This window comes from Tursiops truncatus, chromosome 13, assembly GCF_011762595.2.
Source record: "Tursiops truncatus isolate mTurTru1 chromosome 13, mTurTru1.mat.Y, whole genome shotgun sequence".
Classification (NCBI taxonomy): Eukaryota; Metazoa; Chordata; class Mammalia; order Artiodactyla; family Delphinidae; genus Tursiops; species Tursiops truncatus.
This window is the reverse complement of record NC_047046.1, coordinates 85096573-85115304: the sequence shown is the minus strand read 5'-3', so window position 1 is coordinate 85115304 and position 18732 is coordinate 85096573. Positions and strand designations below refer to the sequence as shown.

Genomic DNA, 18732 nt, shown 5'->3' with positions numbered 1-18732 from the left:
CAGGCAGGGGCACCTGTGCAGGTAGGGGCAGCAGGACTCTAGGTGCAATCTTTTGCATCAATGCTTGACTTCTGTAGTATCAATGGTTTACATAACTGGTAATAAATGCAGTGTGAAAGGTGTTCTAAAATCCTGGATCATCCCTACCCACGACCCTGTAGTAACATATCCCAATTCCTTCCCCCTGACTTGGAATAGTGGAGGAACATTGGAAGGACATGAAGTGAATAAGAAGTAGCCTTTTAGAGACATCCTATCAATGGCATTTTTGTTTTCTTAAAGAAAAGAGACATCCTCAGGCTAACCGTACGTCTCTTTATTTCTAATAAAGTCACAGAATGGCAGGGCTCCCAGTCAAAATTAACATTTTCTCTGTGGATCCACGATTAGCCTGTTTCATCAGACCCAAAAGATGCTGAGGTGGACCAACACTGGCTCCTCTTGCTTTAGCGAGCATGGCCTCCAAACAAGATGGACCATGGGTGCACGCAGCCAGCTGCTTCTCTGTACTCGGGATTCAGGGGAACCAAGAGGGAGAAAAGGTAGGTGAGAAGTGCTCCAAATACAAACATCATGTACTCATGCACACATCTCGTCAAAATGTTAACAGATATAGCAAATCATTGACTGAGGTATCCTTCAGCTTGGGGTACCAGGATTATTTTAGAGTTTTAAATCAGTACTTTAGCTAGCTATGATATTTCCTCAAACTCAGGAATATCAGTGTGTTTGTATATTTGTGTATTACCTTCACAAATTTGTTGGAGAATATAAAATTAATCAATTCTAAAGGAATCATTCATGGAAAACACAATTAATTTTTGTGGGTAGCAGTGGTTTGTTTTCTGTTCTTTTTTTTTTTTTTTTTTTTGTCTTTGTTTTTTTGGGTTTGTGACGCTTGCTTGTGTAATCTATATTTGGAAGCACCATGAAGGTGGACAAAGTAGGGGCAGAGGTAGGGAGAGGGAAGATGTCTATTTCTGACTTATTTGTCCAAACTGGTATGTTCAAGGGCATTTAGAGATGAGACCAAGGGGACACACAAAACTTGTTTCCTGAACATGAGAAACATTTTTCCCCACGTAGTTGGGCTCAGAGGAAGAATTCAGCTCACCACATCATGGCTGAGCGTGAATCCACAACTATTGTCTTCATTATGGTTTAAAGCAACAACCAGAAAGGGCAGTGTATTTTCTGGCCAAGGCAGGAATGTGTCAGAAGCACATAGCTCATGACGTCAGGAAAAAACAAACTGACAATAATTGGAAGCCATCAGGACAGAGATCACAGTACTGGGGCAGGTTCAATGTTAAGGGGTGTTAATTTTTCCTATTGGCAAAGGGCTCAAAGTCTTAAGGACTGCATTCTCAGTAGGAAATGCGGATTCAATGAGCATTTGCATGTGTCTCCCCAGCCTGGTTCTAACATGGCAAGGCTTCCAAAAACCACCCACTCTGCTCTGTAAACAGATGCCTCCTGGCTGAAAGCGTCACTAACTTTGAAGGCTTGAAAGCCATATAAATTCAGTGAAACAAATTATGACCAATAAAAGTTGAACTGGATCTGTAAGACGGTGTTACAAAGCTGGCTGACTCTCACGGTTGGAAGATAGTTTTAGGACAGTGACTGAGAAAGATTCTGAAAGTGAAAGAAGCTGAGTCATTGAACCAAAACGTCAGTGGCCCTGTTTGTGGCAGCAGTGGCAGCACGGGTATTTGCAAAGTCAGACCAAATCCTTATCATCATGATAAAGTAGGCTAACCAAAGGATAACACAGCTGGTCACCAATTTGATCAGTTTCATAGTTTTAAGAAAAGTAATCATCAAGGAATTTGGGAAGTAATAAACACAGAGGTACATGGTAGGAAGACAAACGAGTAGGCTTGATTTTTCATTATCATGGACACATGGAAGAGGACATCATCATAGGTATAAATTGCTTATAACATGTTCACATAGTTATGTTTTACTTGAAGCCATTAGAACTCCATCGTAGGTTGTAAACAGAAGAGTGATGTGCCCCGATGACCCCATTCATAGGTTCTTTAAGTCTTTGACACCTGTTTCCTGATCTGATAGTCAAGCCAAGCTTCAGAGGAGGTTAAATGTAACAACATTTACGCGTTAGCACAGCTGAGCCTGACACAGGGAGTACTCCATGAACCTATGGGGCCCCTGTTGTTCTTACCTGTCCTTTACGAAGGCTCGGTGGGCTATGGAATTAGGAGCATCTGTACTGATAAGTTTACTCATCAAACATAATGCAAATTATTACTGATATTAAAATATAAGTAAATCTCACCTGATTCATTCATTTTTCTTCTTTTTCCATTTTACTATGGGCATTTGTCAACAATTAATCGCATAATGGGTTTTTAAAATGTGTTCAAATAACCACCTAAATGTTTGTCTTGCTCTTTTCTGATCCAGCTCTCGGTCCTCAGATGAGCTTACTTACAGGGCGACAGGGCTCCCAGACCACTTCCCACTACGGAAGAGTTTCTCAGAGGCACTTGGGGAACATCCTTTTTTGATGTGAAGGTGATGTGGCACTGGCTGAGTGCTCGTGAGTGAATGTGTTTTGGTGGCTTTGTTTGTTTTTATAAACTATAAACAAAGCAACAATCTCAGAACTACCTCTCCAACTGGATGCTCTGTGTTTACGGGTGAGGAAAAGAAGGGTCACTAGTCCCCATGGCGGGACCAGTCCCACTGTGCACCTGTCATTCATCTTCTTTATTATTTTTTCCTTCAAATTTCTCAGAAGACCTTTTTTATTAAAGTCGAGACCAGAAAAAGTCGAAATATTAATGTTTTTCATTTAGCCAAAATATATCTAATTTGCTTAGAGAGTTATAACAGTTTAGCCTCTTATACTATTAAAGTTAAATAAATTTTCTTCAGGATTTCCCAAAAATGATGCTTTGGGAGAAGATGAAAAATACGGAAAAATTTGTCCAAAAAATTTTCTTTGGTTTTTTCTTTTCTTATGATTTTAGAAAATTATGAGAAAAATCAAGATTCATAATCCCACACTGTCAGAAACATCTACCAAACTCAATGGGAAGAAAAATATTATCCACCTTCAATATTAAATTCTACAGGTGTGTTGAATATTTCCCTGTTAGGCAAATAGGACCCTCAGTCTTCTAGAGAATTCTAGACCTGTCAGATATGGTTACAATGAAAAACATTTTTTTTTCTGGGAGGTGGAAATATGCTAATGTCAAACCAATTGCATTTTTTTTCAATTACATCCAAGCAGGAAAGAAAGTGTCCATCTGAAATTCAGACCCACTTTTACCACCTCGCATTCTTAATTATCTAGACAAATGTGGCAACTTCTAGTTCACTTTTGCTGAGGAGATCTAGCCCCAGACTAACTTTCAAAAGCAGCTATACCTTTCACAAGGACGTGGCAGCTGTTGGACACCTCGCAGGCACATTCTACTATAATTAGAGCCAAGACACACTGGAGAACCATATCCAATTGAATCTGTGAAGAGAATGTTAGGCCGCCAGGACATCCTCACTCAAAATAGAATAGAGCAAAAAAAAAAAAAAATTGTTCAGTAAACTTTAAGATTTTATTTTTGAAAAATGCCTACGAAAAGAATGACCTCTACTAGAGACTTTCTTAAATGTCCATTAACTTTGAATGATGTCTTCTAATGATTTTATCAAGTTTACAGGTATATTAAGTCATTCGTATTGTTTGAAATTACTAGGCATCTCAGTTCCCTTTAGGGGGAGATACAAAAGCAACTTGTAAAAGACCATGTCAAAATCAGCTCTGAGTTCCAAGTACACCCTGTGGGAAGGGGTTGGGTCCAGTATGTTTATAAGTGGGTCCCAGGCACACCTTGTCAGAGCCTGAGACAGGCCTGTACACCTGTGGGTGTCCTGAGACCATGTCAAAGGAGACATGCCCTGGAGAGGAAGAAACACCAACCAGAATCTTTAAATAGAGTCAGAATTTGGGGAGACAGGAAGAGAATTGTCTGTTAAATTTTGGAATGTGTGGTCCAAAGTGGTCAAAGAGACAGTGAAGGATGCTTGTGGCATCCTCGTGTTGAATCAAGGCCAAAGGGGCACCTTAGGCAGGGAGAGAAGGAGCCTTGAAACTCAAAATAACACTTACCAATCTTATCTCACTTTCCATTTCACTCTTCCCATCACACGCTCACATACTGTTCCACAGGCACTCGGGTTTGGGGCTTGTCTTATTGAGAGGTGGACCATATCTTACACCATCCTTTTTATATTTCCCAGTTCAACTCTGTACCACACAAGTGAATACTTTGTCTTAAAGGCACACATTTGGGTCAGAAGAGTCTACAGCCATGCTCGATAAACCCAGAAGAGAATATGAGCAGGTAAGTGCTCGACCAGCTCTCAGGAGACCCAGCTTGTGAAGACAGAGCACTGGTGACTGAGCGGGTCATTTGACCTCTGTGGGCCCCAGTGTCCTGAACCATAAAGACCTAGAATTAATACCCCAATGTCTCTCTGACTTTTAAAAAGGTAACAGTCATTCGTTTTTCCTGTCATATGTAATGACAGGAATCACAGAACCAGTGGCTTCCCACCACACGCACCTCTGAATCAACCTCTGAGCCCTTTGCTCGACGGGCATTTTCTTTATTGGACACAATGTCACTGACGTTGCATATCAGGGAGCAGCTCCACTAAATCCAGAAAAAGAGGTTTCTCTACTAAAGGAAGTGGGATTACTCCCAATCGCTGTTCTCATTCTATAGCGGTGCAGACGTTTGCAAAAGAGACAGAGAAAGAAAACCTCACAAATGAATTGGAAAAAAAAAAAGGGTTTGGTAACATATCAGGCAGCTGTATAGACCTTCCCTTAGGACATTTCATCTGCTTCCTGGGGGTCCATTACAGGTTGTTTTGTGGCTGTGGCCTGGGTAATTCAGGACACCTTCGCTGAGCCGCTATTTCTCCTTAGCAGGAGGGCCTGTGCCTGCCAAGCTTTGCCAAGGAGGCCCATCTCTATGGAATGCTCCCACCTCATGCTTTACGACGTGGAAAATGCTTAGAGGCAAATGGGAGTTTTATGAATATAATGTTAATAAAAATTGATTTTTGAAAATGAAGCTGCCTCTTTATACTACCTGCAGGGTAAATAAACAAGCCACTTGAGTGATAAATGCCTGGTTTTCCTAGTCATAATTGGCCAAATATTCCTTCACTTAAACAAGCTCCTGTTTAACTATGGACACACTATAGTAGAGAGATCAGTTAGCAGTTTCTAGATAAGACCCGGGAACTCACAGCTAAGGGGACTAGGCCAAACTGCTCTCCACCGCACCTATAAGTTGCTGGGTGCACCCCAGTCCTTTTGCCCTGCTTCCCACACCCTGAAGAAGGGCTGGGATCCAAGCAGCTATCTCACGATGGATGGCGTTCCTTCTTCACGACCTAACGTGCTCCCGTGATTCAAGCCATGGTTTTGGACGCTGCTGATGATTTATTGTATGAAAAATGTAACTGATCGGGGTGGCAGATGTTTTATGTTTTCTGACCGCTCATTTTCGGGGGGAACGTAATAAAAATTGATGAAGTGTATCTGCTGAATTGCAATGGCCATTGCTGATCTCCTCCAGGGCTGTCTGTGTAGAGATGATGAGCAATTGTGGACGGTGACGTGTGATGACAAGGGCAGGATGGGACGTTTCTGCCATGGTGAGGCCACCTGGGCGAAGGACGGAGCTCCTTTGCCTTGTACCATGACCGCCAGCCCCACCCGACCCACGCCGTAGAGAGAGGCAAGGACAGTGTCTGTTCTTTCCCTTGCAGAGTCTGAAAGTCTATGCCAACCTCCTGAGTTCTCTCATTTTCCCTACGCACTTTCTTCTGAAAGCCATGGTATAGGTCCTTGCTGGGGTTGCAGGGCTGTAATGTCTCCTCAGACACAGCCCACAGAAGGAACCTTGGCAAATTCCAAATGCCTTCAACGAGCTGTATTGTTTGCATAAGATTTTTCCAGGTGTCATGGTTACTGTGAGGGAATGACATAAAAAAGGGAACTAGGGCTTCCCTGGTGGCGCAGTGGTTGAGAGTCCGCCTGCCGATGCAGGGGACACGGGTTCGTGCCCCGGTCCGGGAGGATCCCACATGCCGCAGAGCGGCTGGGCCCGTGAGCCATGGCCGCTGAGCCTGCGCGTCCGGAGCCTGTGCTCCGCAGCGGGAGGGGCCGCAGCAGTGAGAGGCCCGCGTACCGCAAAAAAAAAAGGAAATAAAAACCTATGTATAGCCCCCACTACACCTGCTATATGGTAACGCAGTCATCAGTGTACACGTCCATCTGCCTACTAAACCGTGAGCACGAGGGCACCTCGCCTTCCATTCTCAGTATTTCCAAAATCTAGCCCACGTCCTAGAACAGTGCCCGCCACGTGCATTGTTCCTGCAATTGGCTGACCGGTGTTGAGGAAGCTGTCTCTGGGGCGAGAAGAAGAAAATTCTGCATTACGGGATTATCAGTTTGGTTTTCATTAGCCTGTTACCTCTTGTGAGACCTTTTCTTTCATTAAAATTCTAAACTTTTACTACTGATAACTTGACTATCATGCAGAATCTCTAGATCGTTCCTCTGACTGTTCACACTCTCAATCCAAGTAAGCTATGTAAGTGGATGATCTAAATTCCGGAAGTAAACAAGGTTCCTAAGCTCCGTTACTAACAGTTCAGATACTCTGTGCCAAGACAGAAACTTTCATTCTGCTTCTGCTTCTTTTGCACCCAAATTTTCATGTGAAATTGCTCACGTCAGTTTGTGTGTGGTTCCCAGGGAGTATCATCTAAAGATGCTAGTCCCAGTGGTCTGCAGTCCAAATACAGGTCGATCCCCATTATAACCAACTGGAGTGTCTGTGTACAAGGATACTCTTATCACCTCACCCTCTTCCATTGTACTCCCATGTTTATTTCTCTTCTCCCTTCTAGCAAGACTTCATATCACCAGCGCACACGCACACTGTTTTATCATGTACTTTCCAAACCACTCATTCCATCCCATACAATTATTAGGATTCGTATTAGGTTACTTTGGTAGCTAGTATGTCTCACTAAGACAGAAAAAAAAAAGGAAAAATACCAAAATAGTGTATTTCTATTTCTTCAGACCCCGATTCTAGAGATAAGCAATCCGGCAATTTCCATTTTAACCTTTAATTACTTCATGTCCTTTGACCCTATATCCTCTTCAAGAAAGCCATCCTAACAACCTATAATCAGTACAAAAATTTCAGGGACGTTCATTGTCATGTATGAAATGTCAAAAGATGGGAAAATTATTAAGTAAATTATGGTAGAGCCATATAACGGAATATCAGCTGAACATAGCAAAATCATGTTTTCATTCTTTGATCCTAAAATTCTACTTCTATGCATTATTTCAGAAACGAATTATTAGGGCGTCTCCATGGGCATTTAGCCACAAGTTATGTTTGTAGCTTCATTAAAAACCATAGAAGGGGCTTCCCTGGTGGCGCAGTGGTTGAGAGTCCGCCTGCCGATGCAGGGGACACGGGTTCGTGTCCCGGTCCGGGAAGATCCCACATGCCGCGGAGCGGCTGGGCCCGTGAGCCATGGCCGCTGAGCCTGCGCATCCGGAGCCCGTGCTCCGCAACGGGAGAGGCCACAACAGTGAGAGGCCCGCGTACCGCAAAAAAAAAAAAAAAAAAAAAAAAAAAAAAAAATCATAGAAGACTAATGACAATCTAACTGTCTGATAATAGATGATTTGTTAGGTTACTTAACAGTAGAACACCATGCAGCTAATAAAAATGATCATGTGGAATATTATTCACTATAGTTATATAATATTATTTATTGTAAAATTAAATCATTATGTAAATTATGTATATAGTGTATATGTGTACATATTTATATTCATTATATATAATCACATAAACTTACATAAATATATTTTATATATAATTATAATATATAAACTAAATAATCTTGTATAAGATATATTATCATATATAATTTATATAAATATATGATGATATTTATATACATATACTTACACACATAGATAATACTATTTTTACTCAAAGTGTATAAAAATAGAAACAAAAAAACCGAATAGATAACAGTAGTCATTTCTAAGTGAAGGAAGTTTTACTGATTTTTATTTCCTTACCTTTATTTTCTGTATTTTTGTTTTTCTTATAAAGAATCTATAAGCTTGTGTAATAAAGAAAAATAAACGTAATAAAACCCCTATTTTGAAAACTATAATATTAAGAGACAAAATCAGGATACAACTTTCTGTTTAAAGTGCTGTCCAAATTTTGTTTCTGAGCATTTGGAATATAACACGTATGCTTCAAAATAATATGGATAGGTATACAATTGTTCCTAAGGTTTGGTATTTGGGGTGATTTTTCTTTAACTCTTCACAACTCTGTATTTTCCAAATTTCCTCCTGAAAGCATACATTTTATAATCAGAGAAAACAATAAATAACAATTATAGGATACGGAGAGAATTTGAGGCCTTTTAAAATTTTTTAGTTAAAAGACTAAAAAAGAAAGTGAAATGTTGAGTGAATTTGGGGAAATCTGAAGAAACTCGAACACCTCTCATTTCTTTTCTTTAAATTTGATTTTTCAGCTGCGTCCCTACTGCCATAATGTTTACCAAACTCAGTGCTCAGATTTTCATTGACAGCCCTAGGCATTCTGAGCTCGGTTCCTGTAGAACTGTCATAATAAACAGACATTAACATTTTAGTGTTTGGACAAAATGTTTAACACTGAAACATTTGTATTTTTCCTTCAGTTTTCAAAACAACTTTAAATCTCTCTTTTCAAAACAGTGTTAAATGATGTCACTCATTAGCTAGCAGGTGGCTGGGAGTTGAGAACTGTATTGAATTCTCCCATTTCCTGTGTAACTTGAAGCACAGACTAGGTGAGGGTGCCAAGCAGGGGCTCAGCCTGGGACCCCCCGAAGCCTGCCGCTGAGCACCTGGGGTGGCACGTGTGCATGTGTCTCAGTGTCCACGTCGGGACAGGGGTGTCATGGAGGAGATCCAAGCTTGTGTGGACGAGTCTGGACCTGGGACGTGGGGCTGCCAGCAGTGACAGAACCGGTACTGCCCAGGGTGTACGAGCAGTGTGTCCCACAGCTGAAACAGCGTCAGAGGTCCAGCTGTGGTGTTTAGGATGGACCAAAGAAGAGGTTTATAGCAGCAGGGAAACAAGAGGGGGAAATCCTGACCTGCGTGTAATCACAGCAGGGGAAAAGAATGTGGCGTGGATCACGCAGGTCTCTAGTTGATGTTCAGCTCAAACGACAGTTGAGGTGGCAACAATGACAAAGAGCAATCAAAGGGACATTCAGAAGAGAAGGAAATAGTCTTGAGTCCTGTCTGCACGACCCAGCAAGGCTAACTCTACACAGAGACAAGGAGGCCCAGCCCCTGAGCTGGTGGAAAGTTCTGGACGTCTGCCTACGGCCTCACCAAATCCAAGTGGCTGGTGTGGATTGGCCCCTTCTTGTAACATGTGCTCCACCTGCAGGAGGGAACCGTCTATCAGGATTTCATTACGCCAGTGTGCTTTATGTTGGGTGTGTGTGGCGGGGCGGGGGGGTGGTCATGCCCAACCATCCCATCACCAGTTTTGCAGCCAGTGGGCACCCTTCAATCTCGGCAAAGGCCCATCGCCCTGAGCTGATCCCAGACACGACACGTAGCAACCCAAGCTTTTGAGAGCCCAAGTCACAGGATTAACGTCCTTATGACCCAGTGTTTGGGAGCGTGGACAGCCAAACACAGTGGCATGGAATGCAACACATGATGGATAACATCACGACATTAAAAGTCACTGAAACATTGGTATGATAAGTGAACACATTGTACAGGATGGTTGTGAAGACCGAGGGAGATGACACACCGTGGAGAGACAGTGACCGGCAGGAAGTAAACACTCAGCAAGTGGGGGTTGCTAACGCCTTATTATTATTGGTTCCACACATTAGCTCAGCGGCGAACAGATTTCAAACCATCTTTATGAGCAGTGCCATATGTGCTGCTCACCTTACTCCAGAGACAGACAGACAGAGAAGCGATTGTAATTATTCCCAGGTTCAGGTGAGGGACTGTGACCTCACAGAAGCTGGGTGTTTTGTCCGAGGACAGTATCCAGTGGTAACCGGCCGGGACTCCAAGGCCCGGGAACTCTACTGTCAGGGCTCTGTCGATACCCCAGGCTGCCCTTCCAGAATCGTCAGCACCCACTCTGCTTCTTGTCACTTTTTCCTTTTAAAATCTCGTGATTTATAAACTCACTAACTGAAGGCGCTGAAGGCTTTCCTATTAGGATCGCCTGATTCAGTGGTGACAGCCCAGGTAATGGCAGCAAGGAAACCCACGGGGGTCTTGACCCTGCAGTGATCTCTCAACAATTCAAACCGTCCCTTTTCGAGCTCTTCTGTAAGCATGAATGTGCCCCTGAGATGCATCTTTCTTTCCTGGCTGGGACCCCTAACCCACCCCAGAACCCAGGAGTTTCTCTGGACGCAGGCACAACGTCAATAATGAAAACGGTGCCTGGCTGCTGTGCCGAGGGGTGGTGTGTGACCAGCCACGCTGTTCCCCAGTTTAGTCCTTACAGGGACCCTCTGACAGGCAAGGGGGCAGAGCTCGGACAGCCACTGAGCTGACAAAGGCAGAATGTGAATTAAGGTGGGTCTGATTTTATTTTATTTTATTTTGGGGGGGGTCTGATTTTAAACCGAAGCTCTTAGTCACGATGCTGGTCCATCTCCCTGGGGTTGGGGACGGGCGGGGACCAGACCCTAAACAGCTCTCTGCCCCCTCCAGTCTTTTGCCCCCCATAGACTCTACAGAGAGACCAGCGGCCTTCCACCCGCCGGGTCTCGCCTGGCGCCCTTCTCTCTTTAGTGCTCACCACGACGGATTCCCCACCGGGACTCATCCTGTCTTCTTGTCAAGTTTAACTAGTTGAGTAGAAACAGATGCAGGAGGTTTGGTTAGTTGAACAGTGACTACACTTTATAGCCACAGAGAAACGTCTGCAGTGGTCTCCAGGGAGAGCCTGCACCTCTCTGCCCCTCCTCACCCCTCCCTGCGAGCCTGGCCCCTCACCTCCCCATCCTGCAATTTCCATAATTGTCCTTCACACAGCGAACACCTGCTGGTGAGTAGGTGTCAACCATCTGCTGGGCCACAGGGAGAGAGAGAGAGCCCTAGCAGTGGTTACCATCTGATGGGAGGTGTAAACCTTTGTGTTGAAGAGCCCTGGGCACCAGCAAGCCACTAGGGCATCAGAAGACACCCCTAAACTCAGAGGCTTCATGTTTAAATTCTAACCTATCGTTTGTCACAAGTTTATGACTCAACCGCGCCATTTTGTTGACCCTGCTTGGACTCACTCACCTGCCCCCAGCGGATGGCTCGCTGGGGACTGGCCAGTGGGCATGGCCTTGGCTGGGCAGCTTAGCCCCTTTGTATGTCCCACACCCTCCAACAAGCCGGTGTCCTCGTGAGAGGAGCAAGTGGCCAAGAAAGAAAGTGGAAACACGAAAGCACGTTTTTCAGCTCAGCTTGTGTGGACTCTGTCCCATCGGCCAGGACAAGTTCCATGGCCACGGTCAGCAATGGTGTGGAAGGGCACAGGCAACAGAGTGGACACAGAGAGACAGAGAAATGGGGGCCGTGTGACCCCACTACTGGGACGGCGTCCTCTTCCAGCCAACTCAAATCCTGGTGGCTGCCGTTTTAGCCAGTTTCCTCCTGAAATAAATCCGTTTTTCTCTCAGAGCCAACACATCAGTTCTGCTCAGGTAGAGGCTTCACGGACAAGCTGGAACATTCTAGGCGGCCAGGGAGACACAAGACGGGTCTCAGGAAAAGCGCGTCCCGTGGGGGAATTGGCGAGAGGGTCGAAAAACGCGAAGCGCACATCCCACTTGGAGCTGCGTCTTCTCCAAAGAATGTCACATTTTGAGTGGAAAGGGGAAGAAGAGGGGGAGCCCCAAACCTAACGCTCTGAAGTCAGTTATTTTTCTCTCTTGACTAATTAAGCTTAACCAGAATGGTGGACCTGTCAAACTCGGGGAACCTTTTCTGAGAGAAGAAAGGAACCTGCTCTCCAGGTGGGTTTCCCAGCGCTGGCTGGTTCCCACCGCTGTATACACCTGGCATCCATGACAGCACCGTCAAAAATAATAGCTAAAAAGCTCACTGTCTGTCACGATGAAGTAATTATGTATGGGGCTTTCCTTACCCTCGAGATGGATTATATATTTCATTGAGGAAAATATATGTGGCTTTTAAAGGATGTAATACATTGAGGGCACTGCTGAGATTAATAGCCAAATAAAGAATTTTTCCAAAAGTTCTCTGTGTGTGTCTGTGCGCGCGCGAGTGCTTGTGCGCATGTCACTCATGGGGAGATGGAGGATGTCTTCCCAAGCTGGTTAATTACAAAATGCTTTAGTGTTCTATTACGCCCTTATCGGTAATTAGTCACCACTTTGATGTAAAGTTCAGCCTCAGGAAAGTATCATGAAATTGTCCTTCATGTTTGAATGAGGTTTTTTAGGGGTGAATAGAGACTCTGACCTAGATAGGAGTTTACTCCCCTTGGAAACAGGAAACGGGAATGATCATCTTCTACTGGGTCTGTTCCCTTGGGGTGTGGATGGGGCTCAAACAAAAGGAGGCAGGAGATAGAGAAGAGGGAGAGAGAGAGAGAAAGAGAGACAGAGACAGAGACAGAGGGAGACAGAGCTGTAAGCCTGCACAGCAACAGGGGCGCCGGGAGCTTCCTGGGTGGCATTCTTCAGGTGCAGAGTTTGAATAAAAAAGCAAAACAGGATGCTCCATTCAGTAAATATTATCATTTTTATTCACTCATTAATTAAGTTGCTTAATTGCTGCTGTCAAAAGACTCTTGAGTTTGTGACTGGGGCTGCGGTTTTGATCAGAGCTGTTTTGATCAGAGCTGGGGAGAGAGTGGCATCTCGGGCTCGGTTTCCTGGGAAGGAGGCTGGGAGGGAGATGTGGAAGGACGCAGGACGGATGTGGCAGGGAAGGCGCTTCTGGGGCCGAGGTCTGTGACGTGAAGGCTGTAGGAGGATGTTTCTTTTCCACGATTGGTGCCCATCACCGGCATGTGATCACGTCAGTCATTTCTCTGTGCCCATCATTCTTATGCAGAATATTTCCTTCTAATCGAACTTCCCAAGAAGGGCAGACTGGAACAGACCCCGGCCTTGGTGGTCCACACATGTGCGTGTCCTCTGTGTCTGTTTCAGAGTATCCCGTCCCTGCACCACATCCGGGGGCCCCGCGTGCTCGGGCCATGGGCGCAGGGCTCTGCCTGTGTCCTCCCTCGGGGACACATGCGTCCTGCAGAGCCCCAGCCAGGCCCACTCTGCAAACACTCCAGAAATAGCCCACACAGTGTCTTGGTGCTGACATTTGATTAACACTCCTTGGCCTTCCCATGCTCAAATATGCTTTATTTGAAATGTTTGAATAACCTTTGAGCACACCCCTCCTAATGTGTCACCCTGCAGACCCCAAAATCATTGGCTAATCCAGCAGCCACGGAGCCTCCTGGCCGGGGAGAGATGGTCCCCTGCCCTCAGATACCAGGCTTCCCCGAGGGATGTCTCCACACATCTACCATGGGGGTGGGGAAGCCAGGAGCAAGGTCACAGATGAGGCTGCTAAGTCAACATGTCTTATACACCTGACCTGCCTGATTCCCCTGGGGAGAGAGCTGCGTTCACTCTACAGTGATCCCCTTATCCACGGAGGAACATTCCAAGACCCCCGATGGATGCCTGAAACATGGTGGGGTACCAAACCCTATAGATACTCTGTTTTTTCCTATACATGCAGACCTATGACAAAGTTTAATTTATACATTAGGCGCAGTAAGAGATGAACACCAATAACTAATAATAAAACAGTGATAACAATATTCTGTAATAAAAGTTATGTGGTCTGTCTCTCTCTCTCTCTGTCAAAATATCTGATGGTGCTGTACTCACCTTCCGTGCGCTGGCGTGAAACGACATAGCGCTTCTGTGATGAGGTGTGGTGGATGACGTAGACATTGTGATCTAGCGTTAAGCTGCCGTTGACCTTCCGATGGTAGTTCAGCAGGAGGATCTACTTCGGGTGACCCTGGATCATTGAGCCGTGATGATGCTGATGGGTGAAGGTCAGGCGCAGACCAGGGCAGTGCTTGGGGATGCTGGGCGGGGCAAAGAGAGACTTCACCGCACTCCTCAGAGTGGCCTGCAGTTTTAAACTGATGAATTGTTTATTTCTGCAATTTAAAACTGATCATTATGTATTTCCATTTCAAATGTTCAGACCAAGGTTAACCTCGGGTACCTGAAACTGCAGAAAGCAAACCTGCAGGTAAGGGGGGAACCACTGTGCTTCTCATCTGTGGAATGTGTTATGCTTCAGCTCTCAGTTACTCAGTGTAGCTACCCTTCCATCCAGCGGAGCCAAGTGTGTGTGTGTTGTGCGTATGCGTGCGTGTACGCATCGTGTGTGCTGTATATGTGCACACGTGTGCAAGCAGTTATACAAGTATGCATGTGTGTGTGTGTCTGCGTGTATGGGGCGTGCATGTGTTGTATGTTGTGTGTTCACGTGCGTGCATGTGTCTGTTTCCCCAATCTTTTCTCAGTGCCCTCGACCGCATGCCTGTTGGGCCCCTTGCTGACAGTCTATCTGGAAACACGCTGCCCTGTGGGGAGCTTCACACCAGGCAGGAAAGCCAAGACCAAGAGCAGCATGGCAATGGGCCAGGGGACAAGCAACTTCGCTGATGAGTCTCTGAATCTTTACTTTCCTGTTAAAATACATTGGACCTCTGATGCCAAAGCCTCGTGAATTTTGTGAGAACGGAAATCCTCATTTTCGGGAGCTGGGCTGCTGTGGACTTGGCCTGCAGACCCCAAGCAGTTACTCCTCTCTGGTGCCATGAGGAGTATCTCAGTGCATAAAAATGAAAGAGAGAGGAAGGAAGGAAGGAAGGAAGGAAGGAAGGAAGGAAGGAGGGAGGGCGGGCGGGAGAGAAAAAGATTAAGAAGCATCTCAATTCACAGCATCTTTCTCACTCCCTTCACTTTTCTGAGAAATTCTTTTTGCATTTAGGGCAAAGGGACCTGCTTCTGCATGCAGGAAGATGAGAAATAGTTATTACAGCTTTCCAACACTTACCTGAAAAATCTAACATCTTTATTTGGCCTGTCAAACTCAGCTCTGTAAGATACATTTCAATGACTTGAGGGTGCATCCGGGCCTCCTGGTAAGGTGGGATCCTGACCGTGTATCACATCCATACACGGTGACTGTTGAAAAGAAGCACATGGGTCCTATCATGGGTAGAGAGAAACGCTGAAGTTCACAGACACCTGGAAACCCAGAAGCTCAAATAACAGAACCGGGAGCAGAGACAAGGGAACTGGGAAACAGGGAAGAAACAGAGCTGATGTTCTAACCTGATAATGCAGGAAATTTATGACAAATTAGAAGGAGGCTACACCAGGTTTTCATCGTTACACTTCCAATCACATTAAATGATTTAAATGATCTCAAGCTCCTGAAAATAGCAACATGAACATGAAAGCTGATCTGAAACAGAACCACAGCGGCACTTTGCTAGTCTATGAAATCTTTTCCAGGAAAAGGGCAAAACCACCAGGGGAAAAATGGTTTTACACCATACTGTGCTTGTCTTGTTACAAACACTCACGTAGATGGTCTTTTCTTGAGTCTAAGATGAGACAAATTCACGCAGATATAAAGAATATTCTGGAACAGATTCTAAAAAATCTTAAATTTGACTTTCCAGATCGAAAGACAAATTTTCTAAAGAACAACAACTCTTTGACTAGCAGCTTGTGTTCGTTTTCTATTGCTGATATGACAAATTACCACAAACTCAGTGGTTCAAAACAGCACAAACGTGTCGTCTTACTGCACTACACGTCAGAAGCACAACATGAACCTACCTCACTGGGCCAAAATCAAGGTGTCAGCAGGGCAGCATTCCTTTCCAGGGGCTCTTGGGAACGACCCATGTCCTTGCCTTTTCACACTTCTAGACGGTACCCATGTTCCTTGGCTTGTGGCTCCTTCCTTCACCCTCAAAGCCAGCATCGTGGGCTGAGCCCGTCCCCTGCTGCCATCTTTCTGTCTCTCTCTGACTCTTTCTCTCACTTTTAAGAACCCTCATGACTGCCCTAGGCCCACGTGGACAATCTCCCTATTGTGAAGTCAGCAGATCAGCAGCCTTAGTTCCACCTGCCACCTTAAGTGCCCTTTGCTACATAACTTACATAGTCACAGGTTCCAGGATTCAGCATGGACATCCTTGGGGGGCCGTTACCCTGGGTACCACCCTGCTCTTAAGGGATGCAGGAATCAAACGAGGAAAAAAGACCATCCCAGCAGGCAGGGATGGCCACACTGGGCTGGCCAAGTGCTCTCAGGATACACCATCGAAGACAAAGATGCTCTCTGATCAGATAAGTCTGGGAAAAGTGAGGTAATCCTATCCCTTTCTTAGAGGTGTGTATGGTTGCCTGTGGCTTCTGTCAGAAAGTACCACAAACCGGGTAGCTTAAAGCAAGAGGAATTTTTTTCTCTCGTAGTTCTGGAGGCCAGAGGCTGAAATCAAGTTGTCAGCAGGGACGTGCTCCCTCTGAAAGCTATAGGGGGATCCTTCTAGCCTCTTCTAGCAGCTGCCGTTTGTCCTGCAGTCTTTGGCTTGTGGCTGCATCACTCCCATCTCCGCCTCCGTCATCACGTGGGCTTCCTCTTCCTGTGTCTGTCTCAGTATCTCTCTCCGCTTCTTATAAGGACACCAGTCCGATTGGATTAGGGCCACCCTACTCCAGTACAGCCTCATCTTAACTAACAACACCTACAATAACCCGTTTCCTAAGAAGGCCACCTTCACAGGTGCCAGAGACTGGGATTTCGGCACATCTTTTCTAGGGGGACAGAATTCAACCCCAAACAAATGACTATTTTGAAAACAGCACTATTCTAGTTAATGAAGTTTATAATTGTTTGAACTGGTGTGTGACGCATGAGTCTAGAAATATGAAACCATATCTTATATCTATATCAAAAGAATCTATTTTAAGTCCTGAGATAGAGTCCAATGATACCACGACTTTTATCCATTCTCGGGACAAACTGAGTCCCCCACATACCCAATATAACAGAGCAAACAAGCATAAGGTGACAGGAAATATGATCGTAACTTGAGACCTTCAGAGGATGGAAATATACTCATATGTACGAAGGGAATAAATTGAGAAACGGCTCTAGAGTCCAGAATCCAGGCACTGTTAGATGCCTGTCAGAGATCGACATGATCAATACACGTATGAATAATGCTCAGCAAGAAGCTTCGAAGTGATGGTTTTCTTTTCATTCAAAACTGTCATTTCCTAGAAGCCATAAGGAACCGGACACGGAGTTCTCCTGCGGGCCCTGTGCTTCCGGGGCTGAGGCCTCTCAGGCTGGGCCCTGGGGCTCTCAGGACAGTTCCTCCACCCCCAGAACTGCTGCAGGTGTAGCCCCGGCCTGGCCTCCACACCCGTGACCCCTCTCCCACCTCCACCTGGAGGCTCTCTGGAGACAGGGCCCGAGCAGCCCCGCCAGCCGCTGAGGCCTTGACCCCAGCCTCCCGGGTTCCCTGGAGCTGTGGCCTCTCCCCTCTCTTGCCCTCCCCTCTGGCAGGCTTGAAGCCTGAAAGAGCCTCCTTTGTTCTCTTTACCGCTGAAGGAAAGCATTTCTTAGCACGAGCTCTAACTACCCACCTTTAGTGTTTCCGACTCCAGGAGGCCACGCAAAACCAGGCTTTGGAGCAGGTCTTTAGGGACTAGAGGTTGGGGGCCCCCAACGCCCACTAACGACACCCCTGGCCACTCGTGTGCCTGAGTGCAGGACTGAGGCAGAGAGATCATGGGAACCACTGGCTTTCTGGAGAGCGAGGAAGCAGAGTCAGGCAGCAGAGCAGAGCTGGGCTCCCCGCTGGAGGGGAAGCCACGGCCTCCGTGTGGAGGGGACACCGAGGCCGTCTCGGAATAACTGTTCCGTTTTAACACCTGCCTTTTCGAAGAGAGGGAAAAGTCATTTAATCTCTCAGCACACTGACATTCAGACCTCTTAAGCCGGACAGCTCCAAAGGCCGGGTCACCACCCGCTGGGGCAGAATGGATCTCTCCTCCAAAGGGGCCTCCGGCCTCTCCACTGGCCCCACCAAGGCCTGGCGGGGAGCTACCCATGGGCTTCCTCCCCAGAAACTCTGGCCACTCCGGGCCCGTTTTCTTTCCCAAAAACTCTGTGAGACTTGGCAGGTGGCAAGCGTGTTCTGCTCTGTTGTGTGTTCTGGTTTGATGTGTTCTAAGCCGCTTCTGCCGGGCTGCCCTGCATCCTGCCAGCTGCTCGGCGTCCGACTGGCCGCCCTGCATCCCTCCGGCTGTCCTGCATCCCTCTGCCCGCCCAGGGCCCGTTTATTCAGGTGGGCAGCTGCCTGCTAGCCTCATGCACACGCGTCGAGACACATGGCAGCAGGAGGGGTGAGGCCGGGTGTTTGATGCGTGGATGGGAGGAGCCGGGTGGGTTAAGAGGCCTCTTCGCCCCTCAGAGGCCCGGTTCACACTTTCATGTCTGTCCGGGGTGAA

The 18732-nt window shown here is 46.2% G+C and overlaps 1 long non-coding RNA gene across 2 annotated transcripts; it reads right to left on the bottom strand.

Moving 5' to 3' along the window:
• Positions 1–389: 389 nt before the first annotated feature.
• Positions 390–18328, bottom strand: LOC141276275 (uncharacterized). Of its 2 annotated transcripts, none has more exons than XR_012325547.1 (4): positions 16045–18328; positions 15251–15381; positions 14062–14342; positions 390–504 (listed from the first exon to the last, which is right to left on the bottom strand). It is a non-coding gene; the product is annotated as an uncharacterized lncRNA (long non-coding RNA). The 2 variants fall into 2 exon arrangements; XR_012325548.1 differs by having other exon boundaries at positions 14062–14267; positions 16045–18326.
• Positions 18329–18732: the final 404 nt, after the last annotated feature.